This window comes from Neopsephotus bourkii, unplaced genomic scaffold (genome assembly GCF_033783945.1).
Source record: "Neopsephotus bourkii isolate Nb327-2 ecotype Australia unplaced genomic scaffold, CSIRO-AGI_Nbou_v1 NB_1735, whole genome shotgun sequence".
Classification (NCBI taxonomy): domain Eukaryota; kingdom Metazoa; phylum Chordata; class Aves; order Psittaciformes; family Psittacidae; genus Neopsephotus; species Neopsephotus bourkii.
In genome coordinates this window covers 747,923-761,050 of record NW_026902209.1, presented here as the reverse complement: position 1 = coordinate 761,050, position 13,128 = coordinate 747,923, and the positions used below count along the sequence as shown (strand labels likewise).

Below are 13,128 nucleotides of genomic sequence, written 5' to 3'. Positions count from 1 at the left end.
ATACCTGGCAGTGCTCCCTTACCCTAAGCGCACAGTGAAGGGTGCTGGGCAGGGAGGCATGGCTGGGTGCTCACCAGCACAGCCCCGGAGGCTGAGTCCCACTGGGCCTGTTTCACTCAAATCACTTTCACCACCTCCTAGGAGGGGAAACTGAGTTATTTGGAGACACAGGAACAGCTTTGGTACCTGGGGCAGGCTTTGTTTCCCAGCAGGGAAGCACCAGGGAAGGGCGCAGTGTTAACCCCTGAACGCTCGATTATGATTTTACAGTGTGTGCTACCCCAACCACCACAGACCGGGGTGTGTGTGTGTGTGTGTGTGTGTGTGTGTGTGTGTGAGTGAAGTGCTGGGAAGGGATGGTTTAGGGCAATGAGCTCTGAGTGTGCTCAGTTTAAGTTAATGGTTAAAACATCACTGAGGGGCTGGAGCGGGGCCAGAGCAGGGCAATGGAGCTGGAGCAGGGCCTGGAGCCCAAGAGTGATGGGGAAGGGCTGAGGGACCTGGGGGGTTCAGTGTGGAGAAGAGAAGGCTCAGGGGGGACCTGATGGCTGCCTCCAACTGCCTGACAGGAGGATGGAGCCAGGAGGGGCTGGGCTCTGCTCCCAAGGAACAAGGGATGGGACAAGAGGAACCGGCCTCAAGCTGCACCAGGGCAGGTTTAGATGGAGCTGAGGAACAATTCCTGCCCCAGAGGGTGCTCAGGCATTGGAACAGGCTGCCCAGGGCAGGGCTGCAGGCACCGGCCCTGCAAGGGTTCACACCCCGTGGAGACGAGGCCTCAGTGCCATGGGGCAGTGGTGGCCTGGGCAGTGCTGGGGTAAGGGTTGGGCTGGAGGAGCTTGGAGGGCTTTTTCAACCCACTTCATTCTGTGATCCTACGCTAATTTCATGGGTAGTTATAATAAATACATGTCATCATGGCTTGACTTCGCGAACGAAGATTTGGGAAGGGCATTTACCCACGCTTACTACAAGCGCGCTGATGACTAAGAAGGCCAATGTGGGATAGGCAAATCCGGCTACAAAAAGCACAGCAGAAGGTCTCCTTGGGTGGAACAGGTGGGACACGATTCTTCCTGCGTTGTCTTTTCTCCTCGAGACTAGTTCTTCGTGAACTCTCAAAGGAGTCAGCGGCATTATGTATGGTGTGCCTCCAAGTCTCCCGATTGGAGGCCAAGGTGGACCACTGATGGTAGTCAATATGGCCAAGGCTAAGGTATTGTTTCAGGGAGTCCTTGTATCTCTTCTTTGGGGCACCTCTCAAATAAATACATGTAAGTGCCTGACATGCAGTGTCTGTGCTCAGGAGCTAGGATACACTGTTCAGTGACCCTGCTGGGCCCTGGGTGCACTGGCAGCCCCAGCCCTGAACACCCTCCCTCAGGCCCCCTCCCAGCCACCCTCTGCCCTGGTGAAGCCCATCCCTGGGCCTTTGCTCCTATTCAGAGCTGTGCTCCTGGCTCTGCTCCTGGAGGATTTGGATCTTCTGATGTGCTTTAGGGACATGTTTCTGCCTGGTGATGGCCGTGCATGTGTTATCAATCTAAGTCAAAGTCAATCTGTACCAACTTTGTAACAGAGACAGTGTGAGATGGGTGCAACCAGAGGGCACTCTCAGGATTGATTTGGAAGACTGTGCCTGCGTCACTTGGATGGTGGCATCACGGCACAGCACAAGGGATGAAGCTCATTGCTTTCATAGAATCACAGAACCCCAGCCTGGTTTGCGTTGAAGGGACCTCAAAGCTCCTCCAGCTCCAACCCCTGCCACAGGCAGGGACCCCTTCCACTGGAGCAGCTTGCTCCAAGCCCCTGTGTCCAGCCTGGCCTTGAGCACTGCCAGGGATGGGGCAGCCACAGCTTCTCTGGGCACCCTGTGCCAGCGCCTCAGCACCCTCACAGGGAAGAGCTTCTGCCTAAGAGCTCAGCTCAGTCTCCCCTCGGGCAGGTTCAAGCCATTCCCCTTGGTCTGTCACCTCCCTCCGTGCCTCCCTGTCTCTCCAGCATGGTTCTGCTGTTGAACGCTGTGCGGGGCACAGGGCCCCAAAGCTGCTGAAATCTGAGCACTGCCTGGTTTCATCTGGTTTTTCAGTGCCAGCAGTGGCATAGTCATTAACCTTCCTGCAGCCTCTGCGCATCAGACCAGAACGTGTGCTTTTATGCTGTGCTTTTCTTGGGCTGCTGTTCATTAACCACCACACTGCTCTCGGATGCTCATTCCTGAGCTGTTCATACTTACTCAGGCTGTTGACATGAGGAGATCAAATACACACTGAGTCTCTTGGTTTGGCTTCTTTACAGCTGAGAGTTAAAACCCATAACAATCTTGACACCGGGAATGTAATGGTCTGATTCAAAATACAGGCTGAAGAAGGAAGGGAATTAGGGGTTAGGTCTGCACATGGTCATCACACCAGTTCAAGCAAGCGTATTTCTGAAGTGGTTTAAATGGGGAGAGTCTAATGTGCACAGTCTGACACTGGCTTACACTAGCTTGGATGGGGCTCAGACCCCTGGGCACAAGGGGTTCGGTGGTGCTGGGGAGCCCGAGCTGCTCCGAGCCTCTGAGCTGCCTCTGGGATGGGCGGACCTGAGGCAGAGCCTGGCTCTGCAGCACAGCTCAGCTCCCGAGCACCCCGAATGTCACCAGTCCTGAAAGCTGCTGGTGGGGAGCCTGGGTCTGTGCACTGCTGCTGCCAGCCCTGCAGTCAGGGACCTGATGGGATCAGGCTGCAATGGGACAGGCATCTTACTTGTAATGAAAGAAGCAGAGAGGAGTGGGGGACAAAGATCCTCTTGCAGGTGAAATAAACCCAGGACTTGGGTGCAGAAGTGTCTTTTATCTGGGCAGTCTTGTTACTTTTTGGTGAGATTTCATTTCTTCAACTTATGGGCATGCATCACTATTTCTTGCATGTTGCCATCTCTTTTGTACATGCTAGCTCTTTCTCACAGCAGTTTCTGATGGCCCAGTGACATACATCTGGTCATTAGTATTGTTCATTCCTCACAGAGCCATCTGCTGGCTTTGCAGCCTGGGCAGGAACAGGAAATGGAACTCACTGTAAGTAGGACTTCATTGATTTTAGATGTTCAAACAGATACTCTACCAGTAGGACTCAGAAACAGCATTCTCTCAGTTGTAAAAGATGCTCGTGGAACCAGGGTTGACATTAGAAACACAGATTGGAGCTCACCTGGCAGGTAAGTGAAGGAGGAAGTGTCCTCAGGGCACCTTTTAGCTGGTGGTACCCCCCAGGTGTCCTCATCCTACTCCAGAGGATGAGGTGGGGGGCAGCCCCCTGCAGCTCAGCATCTGGGGCACGTGTGGCAATCTACAGCTCCTGCCCCCCACATGCTCTTCAGCAGAGCACTGTCCCTGGCTATCAGAGCATCACTCACTTCCCTGGCCCTCCACATCGCATTTCTTGACTGCGGTTTCAGTTTGTTCCATTTGGAGAGTAAAGGGAGCACCAAGCTGCTTGTGGTGTAACTGCCGCAATGGCAGGGCTTGGCTGTGTGCTGGTGCAGTGCCTTTCACAGCTACCGCTGGTGAGCCCTGAGGAAGAGGCTGAGGGAAGATCTGTGCCAGCTCCTGTGCAGTCACCTGCCTCACCTGCTGCTCCGTGCTGCACGTACACTGAAAAGGGCTGACGCCAGGATGTTCAGAACAAACCCAGGCTGGGGATGGACTCTTCATTAGGGACTGTAGTGACAGGACAAGGGGTAATGGGTTAAAACTGAAACAGGGGAAGTTTAGATTGGATCTAAGGAGGAAATTCTTTCCTGTTAGGGTGGTGAGGCACTGGAATGGGTGCCCAGGGAGGCTGTGAATGCTCCATCCCTGGCAGTGTTCAAGGCCAGGTTGGACGAGGCCTTGGGTGATATGGTTTAGAGCGAGGTGTCCCTGCCCATGGCAGGGGGGTTGGAACTCCATGATCTTAAGGTCCTTTCCAACCCTAACTATTCTATGATTCTGTGATTCTCTGCTTCTCAGCCTCTAAATCGGGAGTGCTGAGCACTTCAGTGGGGATCAGGCAAGTGCAGCATAAAGATGTTTACAGCTCTTGTTTACTTGCTGTGCTGGGGTTCCAAAGTTCATTAACATCTTAGTTCTGCATGACCAAGCAGTGCGCAGTGGAGTGCTCTGCAGGAGTGCACCCTGCAGTGGGTACAGCTCAGGGCGTGGAAATTGCCAGAAGGATGCCGGTTCCCTGCTCTTGCCAGCTGAAAAACAACCCCCCTTTGTGGGGGTGATGTAAAGCACCGATGGGCTCTTGCTTTGTGTCACTTACAACAGTGCCATCAGTGTTCCTTGTTCTACAAACTGCCACAAAACACTGGGATTCAGCTCCAGCAGCAGAGAACAGAGCTGTTTATCCAGTGGTTCTACAGCGAGTGTTTGTGCATCCCCAGTGGGACTGCAGCCAGCCCTGGCGCTGAGGGACGGGGCTCCGGGGTTCACCTGGAACCGGCTGGGCTCTGTGTGGTCTGGGGAGTGCAGTGAGCCCGAGCGGGAGCAGCAGCTCGGGGGGGGGATCCTGCCCCTCTGCTGTGCTCTGTGGGACCCCCCTGCAGCCCTGATCCAGGCCTGGGGCAGCAGCACCGGAGGGGCTTCAACCCAGAGCACTCTGTGATTGAGTGATGCTGTGAGAGGATCTGATTTAAAGCGCTGGTGTGCGCAGGAGCAAGGGAAATGCAGAGGGGTTGTCCGAGCTGAGACATTTATGGAGGGGGCAGCCCCCTTTGCCTGGGTCGGGCACGAGCCCCAGTGCCTCTGTGTGTGCAGGTTGAGGCGCTGACCCTGCAGGGGCTCTGCAGACCAGCTGGCTGCAGTGGGGTGCCCCAGGCGCAGGAAGTTTGGGATAAGCAGCCAGGGCTGGGGCTTAGGAGAACCCATCCCTGGAGCCGGTGTCCGCAGTGCGGGTGGGCAGAAATAAGGCAACGTTTGAGTCTGTGGCTTTGATTGCAACCCCACAGATCCTGCTCTGGCAGCCTCCTGTCAGGAGCCTTGCTGTCAGGTTTGTCCTTCTGGGGGTTCCTATGAAGTAAACAGAAACCTTGTCCTCATGGTTCTCTGCAAGTGCCACCACGTGTACCTCTGTCAAAGGGCAGCGGGCACATGAACTCCAGGAGCTGGTGACCACAGCAAGAGGAGCAGGTTTCCAGGAACATGGTCAGAAGTCACACACGTTTCTTGGCTTTGCATTGAGGTGTGCACAGAGCCACAGGCTCTGGGCTTTGGGAAAGCCAGGGATTTAAATGGAAAGCTCCAGGTACTGAGGTATTGTTTCAGGTGGTCCATGGAATGAGCCACAAAACTGGCGAGACACAGCAAGCTGGGGTTAAAGACATGCTTTCATCTCCAGTCATACCTTACAGGAGTGTGTAAAGACACCTCCCTTTTTGCCACCATATTCCCACTCCCACGTAATTCCAGAGCATGGGTTTCAACCAGTAATGACATTCCTGGGAAGCTCCAGTGCCAGGCTCTGCACTTACATATTTAAGGAGTCTATAAAATATGGACCCATTGGAGTGGGGCCGGAGTTGGCCATGGAGCTGCTGCGAGGGCTGGAGCAGCTCTGCTCTGGAGCCAGGCTGAGAGAGCTGGGCTGGGGCAGCCTGGAGAAGAGAAGGCTCCTGAAGGGGAGACCTGAGAGCAGCTCCAGTGCCTAAAGGGGCTGCGGGAAACCTGGAGAGGGGCTTGGGACAAGGGCCTGTAGGGACAGGCCAAGGGGAATGGCTTGAACCTGCCCGAGGGGAGACTGAGCTGAGCTCTTAGGCAGAAGCTCTTCCCTGTGAGGGTGCTGAGGCGCTGGCACAGGGTGCCCAGAGAAGCTGTGGCTGCCCCATCCCTGGCAGTGCTCAAGGCCAGGTTGGACACAGGGGCTTGGAGCAAGCTGCTCCAGTGGAAGGGGTCCCTGCCTGTGGCAGGGGTTGGAGCTGGAGGAGCTTTGAGGTCCCTTCCAGCCCAAACCAGGCTGGGGTTCTGTGATCCTATAGCCTGGTCCCATCTCCTTCGCTAGGAGCCAGTGGAAGCTGGTTCTGAATCTGAGCATCCCCCAGCAGCTCCCTGCCCGTTCCGTTCCGGTAACGCAGCCGCTGCCCCGGGAGGAGCTGGGCTCATCTCAGCCCGTGCTGGAAGCCGGCGCTGGGCTCCGGACGGCGGCTGCGGGCAGCGGGTGCCGGAGCTGAGCCTGCGCTGCCGGGGCGCTGCCGTGTCCCGCACACCCGGCTCGCGGCGCGGGGAGGGCGCGGTGGCTGCCGGGGCCCCCGCGCTCTCTGCAGTGACCCTGCAATGGCTGAGGGGTGGCTGCGGGCCCGCGCCCGGAGCCCTGAGCTCCTCCTGCCCGCCCGCAGCAGCGCTCCCCCAGCAGCACCCGGCGGCCGCAGCCTCCCCTCGCCCGGGCTGCTCTGAGGGCGCCCGCGGCTCGCCCTGCTCCCGCTTGCCTTCACTGCCTCCCCTCTTCCGTCGCTGCCCTCTGGATCCTCCCCTGCACCGAGGACCCGTCTCTCATCGGCTCCGCTCGCCAGAGGATGGGGATGGAGAGCACGAGCTCCCGCAGCGGGGATGGATTATGATGATTCCGTAGCCTTCTGCAGCAGGAATAGTAAAACCCCTTCTAGCTCTGCGTGCCAGGAGCAGCCTGCAGGTTTGCAATGAAGTGCCCTGCACCCGAGGAATGCTGCTGTCCGCAGGCAGTGCAGACAAGCAGTGTGCGTCACGCCGGAGCCTGCCGCTGAGGTTAGTTCTACGTGTGTCTGTGCATCTGAATATGTACATAATGTGTGTTATATGTCTGCGTGTTACACATGCATTGTCTGCTGCCTAAGGGCTTTGTATAATCCATTTCCAACTGTCCTGATTTGCATCCTCTGTTTGGGTTTCTCCCTTAGCCCCCAGCTCCTCCTTGGGGTGGTTAATAGCCCCAGCTCTGCTGTGCTGCAGCTTTGCTTTAGGATGCAGGAGCCTGGGGAAGGGAATGGCTCTGCCTTTCCTTGGGTACGTGGGCTGCAATTCCTGCTCCATTTATTCATCAGGATCTTCATAGTCTTGTCATGCGTGATGGAGTTAAATGTCAGGGCCTGAGCTGCTGACAGATCCCTGCAGCTGTAGGTGTTGCTGTTTCAGTGTAATACAAGTTATGCTCAATTACTGGGATGAATAATCTGGTTTCTGTGCCCACCGAGTAACTGATTTGGACGTTTCCTGTTTGCTGCGCTCCAGTGCACAGTGTGTGTGTGCAGGGCACGCAGTGCTGCTTAACCTGTTAGATCAGAACAGAGCCCATCTCCCCGGCTGCTCGCTGCCTCGGGGGTTGGAAGTGTCAGTTCTGTCACCAGGGTTCATTTCCCTTTGGTTAATGCGGCTGCACCTCTCCTGACACTGCTTCAAACGCAGACAGGAATTAGGGAACAAGTACACTGGGTCTGACTTCTCTCTGTTGTTTCTCGCACCATGATGCTGCCAGAGAAACGTGTATAGCATCAAGTAATAACTTCCTGGCAGGAGACTGCTGTCAGTGCGGGCTGGCAGCTGACACAGAGCATCCTTGAGCTGCCACCTATCCTGTCCTGCTCTGGGTGTTTAAGTGCATGGCAGGGGCTTAAATATGCTCCAAAATGTAGGGGAGACTGTCTTAATACTTTACTTTTGCAGTGGGCTGCATCTGGTTTGCATTGGCTCCTGTTAGCTCCCTGAGCAGTGACTGCTTGCCCGTCACCTGGAACAGCAGCTGGTAGCAGTTTAGGGTCTGTAGTGGTGAATTAAAGGGCAGATGACACTGGTGCGAGGGTACAAGAACACCTTGACCAGAGGAAGCTGCATTTGTCTCTTGAGCCCCAGTGAAATAATAGCAGCCCATGTTAGAATGTGCTCAGGGCCCATTGGATGGCTGGAGGAGAACCAGCCTCGAGTGTCTCTGTGGAGCTGTGCCTCTAAATCCTTCCTTACTGCATGCTGTGCAAGTGAGGGCTGTCAGCACCTCCCACGTGCTGAGGCTTCAGTTCCCAAGTGTGCTGTCAAAGGATAAAAATGGGCTTCACTTTCCCTTCTTTATCCCCCACAAATGCATCTCTGCAGTGTTACCTCTGCTGTGCATGGCTCAGATTCACTCTGTGTCAGCACATGAATGCTAACCAGTGAAGGCCTTTAAATATGTTCTTTTTAAACAGATCCCATTACACTATGTGTCTTCTAAGTTTGCCGCCTTCCGCAGTGCAGCTCTTCGTGTGCAATCGCCAGCAGAGGGAAAAACACAGGAAAAGAAGGTTCTAAAAGTGTTCCCCAAACCAGCTGCCTGGGCTGTGGGATCTGGCACACTCATCCTCACTGGTTGTGATGCTCTGACAGCATGCAGTCATTGAAAGACACATAACAGCATTTGTACTAATGCATGGTATGGTGAAAGCAGCCAAATAGTAGCCAGTGCTTCAGACTTCCAAATTAAACCACTCCCGAGATCCTGTCTCTGACCACAGCTGCATTTACCTGCGTGCAAACGCAATGGAGAGCTTCCTTGTCCCTAGAGCATCGAGTGTTGGCTTTATCGGTGGCAAAACATGAACCAGTCTCTACCAGTCACCTCCCCTCCAGATGTAGCTCCCTGATTCTCCTTTGGCAGTGCCAGCTCTGCAGTCAGATACATCCAAACCCCCCGAGACCTCTGGGATCAGCACAGTTCCGTAGCAATCATTCCAATGGCTGGTGACATCCCTGTGGGGTTTTCACAGCCTCCTCCCTTCCATGCAAAGCCACAGACTGCTGTCTCCAGGAACACGGGACCAGGGAGTTGTTATTGCGATGAGGCAGAATCAAGATGCAGGTTCAGTAAATGCCATCTGTGGCTTCCTGCATCCTCCAGCGTGACCCTGCCCTCTGTACTCCACAGAAACAGAGCAGTGCCTGAGGAGACAGAGGGCAGAAAGGCTTGAGAAGTGTCTGAGCACGTTTGTTTCCTCAAGCAGGCAGGAAGCAGCATGGTGTGGAGCATGGTGGGTGTCTCCAGGCCCAACAGGTACCTTGTGCTGCTTTCTGAGCTATTCACTGATGCCTTGGTCATTTAACCGTGCAAGGTCACATACAAATGGGGACCTTATTTTTGACGGAGCTCAGATGAAATCAAGAGCCAGTTTAAGATGCAGAATGTGCTTGCTGTCCTTCCAAGCAATGGTTCTGGGTTCTTGTGGTCCCTGTGCCTGGCTCCAGGCTGAGGTGCTGTTTCAGAGCACTGGCCTGGCTGCTCGTGGGGCTGGCTACGGGCTCCCAAGGGAGCTGATGCATCCTGAGCCTTCCCATCACTGGGGTGAGATGTACCAGGACTGCAACCTGCACATGGTCTGCAGAGCTGCTGCCCAAGTGGTGCTGGGTATTGTACGAGACTGGTGTTGTCACAGTGCACAGTCAGAGTTCATTCCATTGGAAGTAGCTTAGCATTTACTGTGGAGTGAACTGGTGGTGGTGGGAGACTGCTGGGGTGGGAGATGCAGCTCTGCCTGGACATTGATCTGGGGCAGTCCTGGGTCCTCTATTTCATAGAACCCCAGCCTGGTTTGGGTTGAAGGGAGCTCAAAGCTCCTCCAGCTCCAACCCCTGCCACGGGCAGGGACCCCTTCCACTGGAGCAGCTTGCTCCAAGCCCCTGTGTCCAACCTGGCCTTGAGCACTGCCAGGGATGGGGCAGCCACAGCTTCTCTGGGCACCCTGTGCCAGCGCCTCAGCACCCTCACAGGGAAGAGCTTCTGCCTAAGAGCTCAGCTCAGTCTCCCCTCGGGCAGGTTCAAGCCATTCCCCTTGGCCTGTCCCTACAGGCCCTTGTCCCAAGCCCCTCTCCAGGTTTCCTGCAGCCCCTTCAGGCACTGGAGCTGCTCTCAGGTCTCCCCTTCAGGAGCCTTCTCTTCTCCAGGCTGCCCCAGCCCAGCTCTCTCAGCCTGGCTCCAGAGCAGAGCTGCTCCAGCCCTCGCAGCATCTCCATGGCCTCCTCTGAACTCGCTCCAACAGCTCCACGTCCTTCTCCTCACCCAGCACCCCAAGTCCTTCTCCTCAGGCTGCTCCATCCAGTCACCCCCAGCCTGTGTTTGTGCTGGGATTGCCCCTACCCCGGGGCAGGACTTTGCCCTCAGCCTGGTTGAACTCCATGAGGTTCACATGGTCCCACCTCTTCAGCCTGTCCAGGCCCCTCTTCCCACCCTTTGAAAGTCATTACTGATGTTATGGATTGGGCTTGGCCTTTCAATACCAGAAAGACTTCTCGTTGTGCTGACTGCTCTGGTTTGTCTTGCATGACCCTTAGTTGCATAATAGATGTGTGCCCTGGCACCTCCCGTGGGTGAAGGACAGTGTAACTGAACTCCAGATGGCACATACCGTATTTGACTGGGTGTAAATCTGAAACAAGCTCTGTCTTAATGGGGTTTGACTAAAAACCAAACTGCACTCAAGAGGCCTGGTTCTGGTGCCACTGAGTCAATGTTGGCCATGGTGCTGACTTCAGGGAGTCAGGGTGTGCCCAGAGGAAGAACTCTGTTGAAGTGCCTGAAGATGTGCTACTCTGCACCGATTCCCATTCTCCTCCGAGGAGTTTTCTCCATTGTGCCTTCTAATTAAGTCTATAGTAAAATATTGACTTGATTCATGTGATAGTGGATTGCTTTTTGAGCTGCTCCATCACAAACAAAATCTAACCACAGTTTACAGTTAGAATGTGTCCAGTTTGGACAAGGACAGTGCTTTTAAAGCAAATCTCTTGATAGTTACCACGTGCTCTCTGGTTTGCATGATGGTATGGCCTCAGCACCCACCATCTGCATTCCTTTTGGATACCACTAGATCAGAAGGGGTTTTCCAATGAGTAACCATACCACAGGATAAGATGTCAAAGTTACATCAGAAAGTCCCACAGGGTTGGCTTTTTGTAGATACAGGGCTCATTCCTGTAGGCGATATTCTCTTAGCCTACCTGAAAAGAAATACTGACACAGAAAGTTAATGAGGATCTTGAAGGCAGAATAGAAACCCAATGTAAGCATCCAAAGCACACACTGTGCTCTGCCTCAAAAGCTCAGGTTCAGATTTCCATATCAGCAGGAATAAACATTCCCTAAATACAGTTAATGTGGTGATGTCTGTGTGTTAAAATAGAGAGTAAATCAGAGCAGAGCCTCTGTCCCCCTGGGGAGCTGGAAGTTCAGAGTCAGGAGGCCATCCGAGTGCTGGGTCCATAGCAGTCAGTGCCCACTGTGACTGATGAGGCAGTTTGTCTTGTCCTTGGCAAGATAAAATGATTTATCCCAACATTTTGTTATTGGGGCAGCAGCACCAGAGGGACGTGGAGCTGCTGGAGCGAGGCCAGAGGAGGCCATGGAGCTGCTGCGAGGGCTGGAGCAGCTCTGCTCTGGAGCCAGGCTGAGAGAGCTGGGCTGGGGCAGCCTGGAGAAGAGAAGGCTCCTGAAGGGGAGACCTGAGAGCAGCTCCAGTGCCTAAAGGGGCTGCAGGAAAGCTGGAGAGGGGCTTGGGACAAGGGCCTGTAGGGACAGGCCAAGGGGAATGGCTTGAACCTGCCCGAGGGGAGACTGAGCTGAGCTCTTAGGCAGAAGCTCTTCCCTGTGAGGGTGCTGAGGCGCTGGCACAGGGTGCCCAGAGAAGCTGTGGCTGCCCCATCCCTGGCAGTGCTCAAGGCCAGGTTGGACACAGGGGCTTGGAGCAAGCTGCTCCAGTGGAAGGGGTCCCTGCCCGTGGCAGGGGTTGGAGCTGGAGGAGCTTTGAGCTCCCTTCAACCCAAACCAGGCTGGGGTTCTGTGAATATCATAATTGCTTTGTGCATGCCAGGTATTGAGCTGATTATCCTGCCAGGATTCCTTGAGAAACATCGGGTGGGAAAGCCAGTTACATGTCTAGTTCTTTTCAATTGAAGATGGTGGGAGCACCTGTGAATATCTAAGGGGGGATGAGCAGAACAGGCAGCATGTGGCTGTGAGCACACAGGTACCGGGAGCGGCAGCACTCTGTGCTCAGCTCTTCCAGCCATTTCCCTGTCTGGAGAACCGGGTGACAGATGCACTGCACTGAAGCTCCCTGGCAGGGAACACGATGTGGCAATGAGTCACTTTGTGCTGCTGGGGCCTGTGCCATGTTCGCTGAGGTTGCAAGGTCTCTAGTTCGCATTCACACACAGTCGAAGGAAGCTACAGGCAAAGGAAACGTTTGCATGCAGTTAGTAAGGGTCCTGGTTTGGGCTGGGATAGAGTTAATTCTCCCCCTAGCAGCTGGTGCAGTGCAGTGTTTCGGCTTCACTCGGGAACAGTGCTGATAACACACCGAGGGTTTAGTGTGCTGAGTTGTGTTTACACTAAATCAAGGACTTTCCAGTCTCATCCTTGCCAATGAGGAGGGGCACGGGAAGCCGGGAGGAAGCAGGGCCAGGACACCTGACCCAAACTGGCCAAAGAGGTATTCCATCCCACAGCATGTCATGCCCAGTACACAAACTGGGGGGAGTTAACCGGAAGGCCCAGATTGCTCCTCAGATCGGGCCGGGTACCAGTCAGCAGGTGGTGAGCAATTGTGTTGGGCATCACTTGTGTTTATTTGGTTTATTGGGGTTTATTCCTCTCTTTTCCCTTCTTGCTGTGGTTACTATTATTATATTTACTTTATTTCACCCACTACACTGTTCTTACCTCAACCCTGGGTTTCACCTTTCCCAGCCCTCCCCGTCCCACTGGGGGGTGAGCAAACCCGGTTTAAACCACGCCGGTCCCTCCTGGCACCCAGCGCGGGGCCCGAAGGGTTGAGATACCGACGGCTCTGCCCGCACACGCTCGTTCCGTGCCGCGGCTGCGCTAGGGCTGCAGCCGGTGCTCGGGATGTGGGTGCAGCCGCTGTCGGAGCTGCTGCGCTGGCTGCTGGCCTGGCGGCACGCCGCGCCCAACCTGCTCTACGTGTTCCCGCTGGCGCTGTTCCTGTCCTCGGGGCCCTGCGGCCGGGTCCTCATCCTGGTGTACTTGGTGGTGCTGGGTTACGGCGCGATGGAGGCGGCGCTGGCGGAGCTCACCTGGGCCGTGTGCGCGGCGCTGCTGCCGGTGCCGTCACCCATGGACCTCGCCTCGGGAGCCATCTGTTGGGAGC

At 55.2% G+C, this 13,128-nt stretch overlaps 2 protein-coding genes across 40 annotated transcripts in view; one reads left to right on the top strand and one right to left on the bottom strand.

The window, feature by feature from the left end:
* The window catches only part of BNIP3 (BCL2 interacting protein 3), a 237,499-nt gene that overhangs the window by 11,519 nt on the left and 212,852 nt on the right, over positions 1 to 13,128 (bottom strand). The gene's annotated exons all lie outside the window — the stretch shown is intronic.
* Positions 6,528 to 13,128, top strand: part of JAKMIP3 (Janus kinase and microtubule interacting protein 3) — a 66,667-nt gene continuing 60,066 nt past the window's right edge. For all 39 annotated transcript variants that reach the window (XM_061376742.1, XM_061376725.1, XM_061376727.1 and 36 more), the window contains exon 1: positions 6,528 to 6,748. The gene's annotated coding sequence lies outside the window, so the exon portion shown is untranslated. The remainder of the gene's footprint in view (positions 6,749 to 13,128) is intronic.